Source organism: Panthera onca, chromosome A3 (genome assembly GCF_046562875.1).
Source record: "Panthera onca isolate mPanOnc1 chromosome A3, mPanOnc1 haplotype 2, whole genome shotgun sequence".
Classification (NCBI taxonomy): Eukaryota; Metazoa; Chordata; class Mammalia; order Carnivora; family Felidae; genus Panthera; species Panthera onca.
In genome coordinates this window covers 2529924-2535923 of record NC_138341.1, presented here as the reverse complement: position 1 = coordinate 2535923, position 6000 = coordinate 2529924, and the positions used below count along the sequence as shown (strand labels likewise).

General features: G+C 51.5%; 1 protein-coding gene across 4 annotated transcripts in view; it reads right to left on the bottom strand.

The window, feature by feature from the left end:
* Positions 1 to 4757: 4757 nt before the first annotated feature.
* Positions 4758 to 6000, bottom strand: part of DCDC2C (doublecortin domain containing 2C) — a 110663-nt gene continuing 109420 nt past the window's right edge. For 2 of the 4 annotated variants that reach the window (XR_014137380.1, XR_014137381.1), the window contains one exon: positions 4760 to 4910. The gene's annotated coding sequence lies outside the window, so the exon portion shown is untranslated. Of the gene's footprint in view, positions 4911 to 6000 lie in introns of all 4 variants that reach the window. The other 2 variants (XR_014137383.1, XR_014137382.1) reach the window with 2 other exon arrangements.

Sequence of the window (6000 nt, the reverse complement as noted above, 5' to 3'; positions counted from 1 at the left end):
GAGAGGCGGGGGAGGGGCAGAGAGAGAGAGAGGCGGGGGGAGGGGCAGAGAGAGAGAGAGAGGCAGGGAGGGGCAGAGAGAGAGAGAGAGAGAGAGGCGGGGGGAGGGGCAGAGAGAGAGAGAGGCGGGGGAGGGGCAGAGAGAGAGAGAGGCGGGGGGGAGGGGCAGAGAGAGAGAGAGAGGCGGGGGGAAGGGCAGAGAGAGAGAGAGAGAGGACAAGAGGATCCCAAGCAGGGTCCACACTGTCAGCACAGAACCTGATCTGGGGCTCAAACTCACCAACCGTGAGATCATGCCCTGAGTAGAAATCGAGAGTCTGGCACTCAACCAGCTGAGCCACCCAGGCGCTCCCCCTCCCCCCAACAAACATTTTCTTAAGTGACTTCTCTTGGGCCTGTGTGTCTCCTTTCCCACACAGAGTTCTGAATTTGCACACTGGTCCCAGTCTCAAAGAACACGTGATGTGGCTCGAGGGGCGGATCTGGCCCGGGCTCGGCCGATCACACACACTTGCTGGGTGTCCGCAACTGGGACCGAGAATTGCAGCCTCCGGGCGTCTGTAACGGTTTAATGCAAGACCGTAGCCCGGAGCTGCCCGCTGCTCAAGAACCGAGGGGAGAAAAGAGAGGCAGGTACGCAGCAGCTTCTAGAAGTCGAGAGGAAGGAAGATGCGGTCCGTGTTCCCTAGTCTGTAGCTGCCACGCACACGGTAGCCACTAACTTAGACTTGAATTAGTGGCATTTAAATTAAAATTAAATAAAATGGCCGCTCTGGGGTCTTCGCCACATCTCCCGTCTCCGGAACTGGGGAAAGGAAGCGGGGAGGTGGGGACCTACAAGCCTCCGAAGGCATTAGGGCAGGACAGAGGGAGAGCCCCCACCTCCTCCATGAATTAACAGGGCCCGTCATCGCCAAAAGGGAGGGAACAATGAGATCCGTAGGGTCCTTGCGTCTGTGGTTAAATAGCAGGTTTGGGGGCGCCCGGGGGGCTCAGTCGGTGCAGCATCCGACTTTAGCTCACGTCATGATCTCACCGTGCCTGGGTTCAAGCCCCGTGTCTCCCTCTCTCTCTGCCCCTCCCCCCTCATGCTTGCTCTCACTCTCTCTCTCTTAAAAATAAACATTAAAAACATTTTTTCAATAGTGGGTTTGAAATTGTCAGTAAAGAGAGTGGGAGGGAAGCTCGGGCAGGGGGGCTGCGGGATTAGCAGTGACCCCGAGTCCCCTCCACGTGGCTGGGCCCTGCTCCGTGGTTCCCACCACCTCCGCTCAGCCGCCCCGGGGAGGGGGACCCCAGCAGCACAGCCTTGGAAGCCTTGTCTGCAGGTGCACTTGCCGCCCCCACCAGAGACGGGGAGACGCGCACAGGGGTGTGGGGTGAGGCTGGCCCCTCGGAGCCGTTGTCCAAACGAGAATTCCGTGGCACCGTCTCAGAGCCCCAGCCCGGGCCCTGGGGGAAGCCTTCCCGCCTCCGACTCCGTTTGGCCTTTGCACCGTGTTCACGGAGAGGATGAAAACCACGGATACGTGACATTGTTAGCGAACCGTGGGCATGGGTCAGGTACTTACCAGTACGTGCTCGCCGGAGGATGAAGAAAGGAGTCTGTAACCTGGAGGCCCCCGATCCGGAGGGAGTCCCCTTAAAGCCCCTTTAGGCCCCGCTTTTGTAGAACCGGACCAGGACGCGCAGAAGAGGGAGCGCAGGTGTCGGGGCCCCAGCACACTCCACCCACACCGGCTCGCAGCCTGAAACCACTCGATCCTCTGGAGCCACATTCCCCCGGGCTGGAAACAGGGATCCGAGATGCTCACGAAAAGAGCTACCAGAGGAAAGTGTCGACCGCGTCTCACAAAGAGCGACGCAGAATTCACCTTTACTCCTCATTCTTCTCACCTTTGTGCTCATCAACCTTTGTGCTCATCATCTAGGCTGTCGGTATCCCAGCCTGCAGAATACGCCGCCTCTAAAGACAGGGATGCTTTCCGGCTCCGGTCTGGTCCCCGAAGCCTGGTCCAAGCCTCGCCCTGCGAGGCGATGTCGCCAGTGTGATTCTGCAAATAAACGGGTGAACCCGTGAAGACCGCACTCGGTGCCCAACTGGAATTAGTGCCTTTTTAAGATGAAAAGCCCTGTGTCTGATCACCGACGTAAAGCAGGCTGGACTGAATGAAGTGCGCGTCCCCCTGATGAAGCTGTGTCACACCCGGGCTTGCTTTCCAAAGATTCCCGGGTGCAGGGCTCAGGGGCCAGGACCCTCACGTAAGCGTCGCCATAATTGGGAGATTGGGGAGATCAAGTTCCAGCTCCATTCTGAGCTTTTGGAGCAACTAGAAAAACAAATGCAACGTATCTGTGAGTGAGTTGAGGCATGTTTTATGTGCTGAATGCTGGCGTGTAATTGATAGAAACACAGCTCATCGTGTTGAAGCAACTGAGAAAAACACATTGAAAAGAAGTAAAACAATATAAAATATGGCTGGAGCTCGTGAATGATACGCCATTTATTTTCCTTGCACACCATATTGGATCGCAGAGAAGAGTGATGTCATTATTTTATTATTTATCACTACTGGGACTGAGCCATATGAGGCTTGGCTGAGGTATCTGGATTTCAGACCATTCGTTTTCCGCTTTTATCATTAATCATTCCTCCAGCCAAACACCGGAGCGATGGAAATGCGGAGATCCCAAGCCCCCAGCCGTTATGAGTGTGCGAGACTTACATGCACGTCTCCATGTGCGCCGTTGGGCCGAAGATGCTGCGAAAGCATAACGCCATGCAGGGCTGGTGCTGGGAAGTCTCTCAGGGGTCACCTGGGCCCCTCGCGTCCCAGGCTAAGGGTCGAGGACTGGGGAGAGGCAGCATCACACCGGAGAGCACCTTCATTCCTAGATGCATGGTTTGGGTGAGTAATGTAAGTGCCCCCAACCTATTTTCTTTTTTTAATTTTTTGTAATATTTATTTACTTTTGAGAAAGACAGAGAGACAGAGTGCAAGCAGGGGAGGGGCAGAGGGAGAGGGAGACACAGAATCCAAAGCAGGCTCCAGGCTCCGAGCTGTCAGCACAGAGCTCGATGCGGGGGCTTGAACTCATGAACCGTGAGATCGTGACCCGAGCCGAAGTCAGACGCTTAACCAACTCAGCCACCCCGGCACCCCCAACCTATTTTCTTATTTGCAAAATCCCCTCCTTGCCCTCCTCCTGCTCCTCCTCATCATGGTCCCCCTCCCAAGAGGGGAACGTTTGTGTCAAATATTCTAGAAGCAACATCACTCCGTAGAGGTGGGCTCAGGCACTCAGCTCCGGGTCACTGGGGCATCCCTCCATGGATGCCCTAAGACGGCACAAATCACTCGCCTCCGAGGGGCATGACTTCCCGTGGCCCTTCAGCCACCGCACTGCCCAACACGACTGGGCCACCGGCCACACATCACTGTTGAGTCGTTGAAATGTGGCTACTCCAAATTGAGATGTGCTGTAAATGTAAGACATTTACTGGATTTGAAGGGTGAATACAAAAAGAGTCAATTATCTCCTTCATACTTTCCTAGTAATTACAGGGAAATGGCAACATTTCAGTATGAGGTCCAATAAAATATATTACTAAAACTAATTGTACCTGTTTCATTTTCTTTTCTTTTTTTTATTTTTATTTTGTTTTTTTTTCAATTTATAAAATTTATTGTCAAATTGGTTTCCATACAACACCCAGTGCTCATCCCAAAAGGTGCCCTCCTCAATGCCCATCGCTCACCCTCTCCTCCCTCCCACCCCCCATCAACCCTCAGTTTGTTCAGTGTTTCATTTTCTTTTAATGTGGCTACTAGAAAATGTGAAATTGCACACGTGGCTCCCATCGGTGGCCCACATTCACTTCCTCTCGGAAGCTGTCCTAACACCCCCGCTTGGCCCAGCCTGGCCGTCACGTGGGATTTCCTCTTTGTTCAGCAGCACCCGCAGTGAGACAGCAGCCCAGCTAAGACGAGGGGGCTTGTCCGAGGCAGCCAAGCCCTTGGCCCCAGTCTGCCTGCTCCTGGAATCTTCACGCAGCAGTAGGAACTCAGTCTACACCCATTCTTGCCTTGAAACCTTCACTGTCAATTTTCAGGCTTTCCCCATGGCATCATTTACAACAGACACTCCAGAGATACTATAATCCCAGGGCCAATGGCATAGTTGAGTGTTCTGAGTTAATTGTGTCCCCAGGTCCTAACCGCCAGTGTCCATGCACATGAACTTACTTGGAAACTGGGTCTTTGCAGAAGCAATTAGCAAGGAAGAGGTCCTACTGGACTAGGGTGACCCTAAATCCAGTGGCTGGTGCTCTTATAAGAAGAGGAAATGCCTGCTAAAGACAGACACAGGAGCACGCCATGGACAACAGAGACAGACGGACGGCGCAGTCCTGCGGGCAGGGACGGCAAGGATAGATGGCCGCCACCAGCTGCTGGAAGCGGCAAGGAAGGGTCGTACCCAGAGTCTCAGAGGGAAGCCGGCTCCTGCTGTCATGTCATTTGTGGTACTTGGTGACAGCAGCCCTGGGAAATTAATATGCTGTCAGGGAGGGACCTTGCTGCAAAGGCCGCGTACTCTCCATGATGAAAAGACTTTATTTTGCAGGTTCATAACTAAATAGCTGTCTTTTTGGAAAAAATGCATATTTTTTTAATTGTTTTTAATGTTTTATTTTTGAAACAGAGAGAGAGAGAGAGAGACAGAGAGAGAGAGAGAGACAGAGCATGAGCAGGGGGAGGGGCAGAGAGAGAAGGAGACACAGAATCGGAAGTGGGCTCCAGGCTCCAAGCCGTCAGCACAGAGCCCGACGCGGGGCTTGAACCCACAGACCGCGAGATCGTGACCTGAGCCGAAGTCGGATGCCTAACCAACTGAGCCACCTAGGTGCCCCTGGAAAAAATACATATTTTATTAGTAATCATAAGACATAGCATCTAAAACAAAGCATGAAGAGTACATAATGCACAGTTCCATTTGTCAAAACACAGTTTGGTGACAGAGAGTTGACCAACAGTTACCTGGAACTAGGCATGCAGGAAGAAACAGGCCACCGAGGGGCACGAGGGAACTTTTGGGGGTGATGGAAATGTTTTGAATTTTGAATCAGTGGCGGGTTCATGGGTCTATACATTCTTCAAAACTCTTCAAAATGCACAGTTCAAATGATGCAGGTCCTTGTACCTTTCGATTAAGTTGATAAAAAACTAAGCAGGGCATCGTAATAAACTGAGATGTTATTTGATAAATGCTAGTAGAGTCATTTCCATCCTGACTTGGCGTTAGCAAGGTCTCTGCTACCCTGCACCACCTCTACTGTTTTAGCTTCTCGAACAAGCTTCTGGGCTGCAAAGTCAGGACTGTGAACTTCTGGTTGCAGGTGTCCGTGGCATAGATTTTATTATTTTTCACTGAAGGAAAGATTTTTGGTTTTTTTGTGTTTTTTTTTATTTTTTTTTTTTTAACATTCATTTATTTTTGAGACAGGGAGAGACAGAGCATGAACAGGGGAGGGTCAGAGAGAGGGAGACACAGAATCTGAAACAGGCTCCAGGCTCTGAGCTGTCAGCACAGAGCCCGACGCGGGGCTCAAACTCACGGACCGCTAGATCGTGACCTGAGCCGAAGTCGGCCCCTTAACCGACTGAGCCACCCAGGCGCCCCTGAAGGAAAGATTTTTGTACTGCTGACACAGTGAAAGGAAGTGAAAGTCAAAGTTAACAGAAAACAAACACGCTTTTAAAAATCACATTCAGGTCAGAGTTTTTATACTAACATTTTTAGCACACGTATAGCCGCAATTTTTTTCACCTTTTAAATATTTCACACAATGCCTCGTGTGGTCCCATTGGGTCTCTTAGCCTTTCCTTTACACTTTCTGAGCATATTTTTTCACAAGTAATTTTCATCCATTTGAAAGAACAGGTGGAAATAAGACTGCAAACAAACGGTCAAACGTAGGAGTCTTTAAAATCTTGTCTAG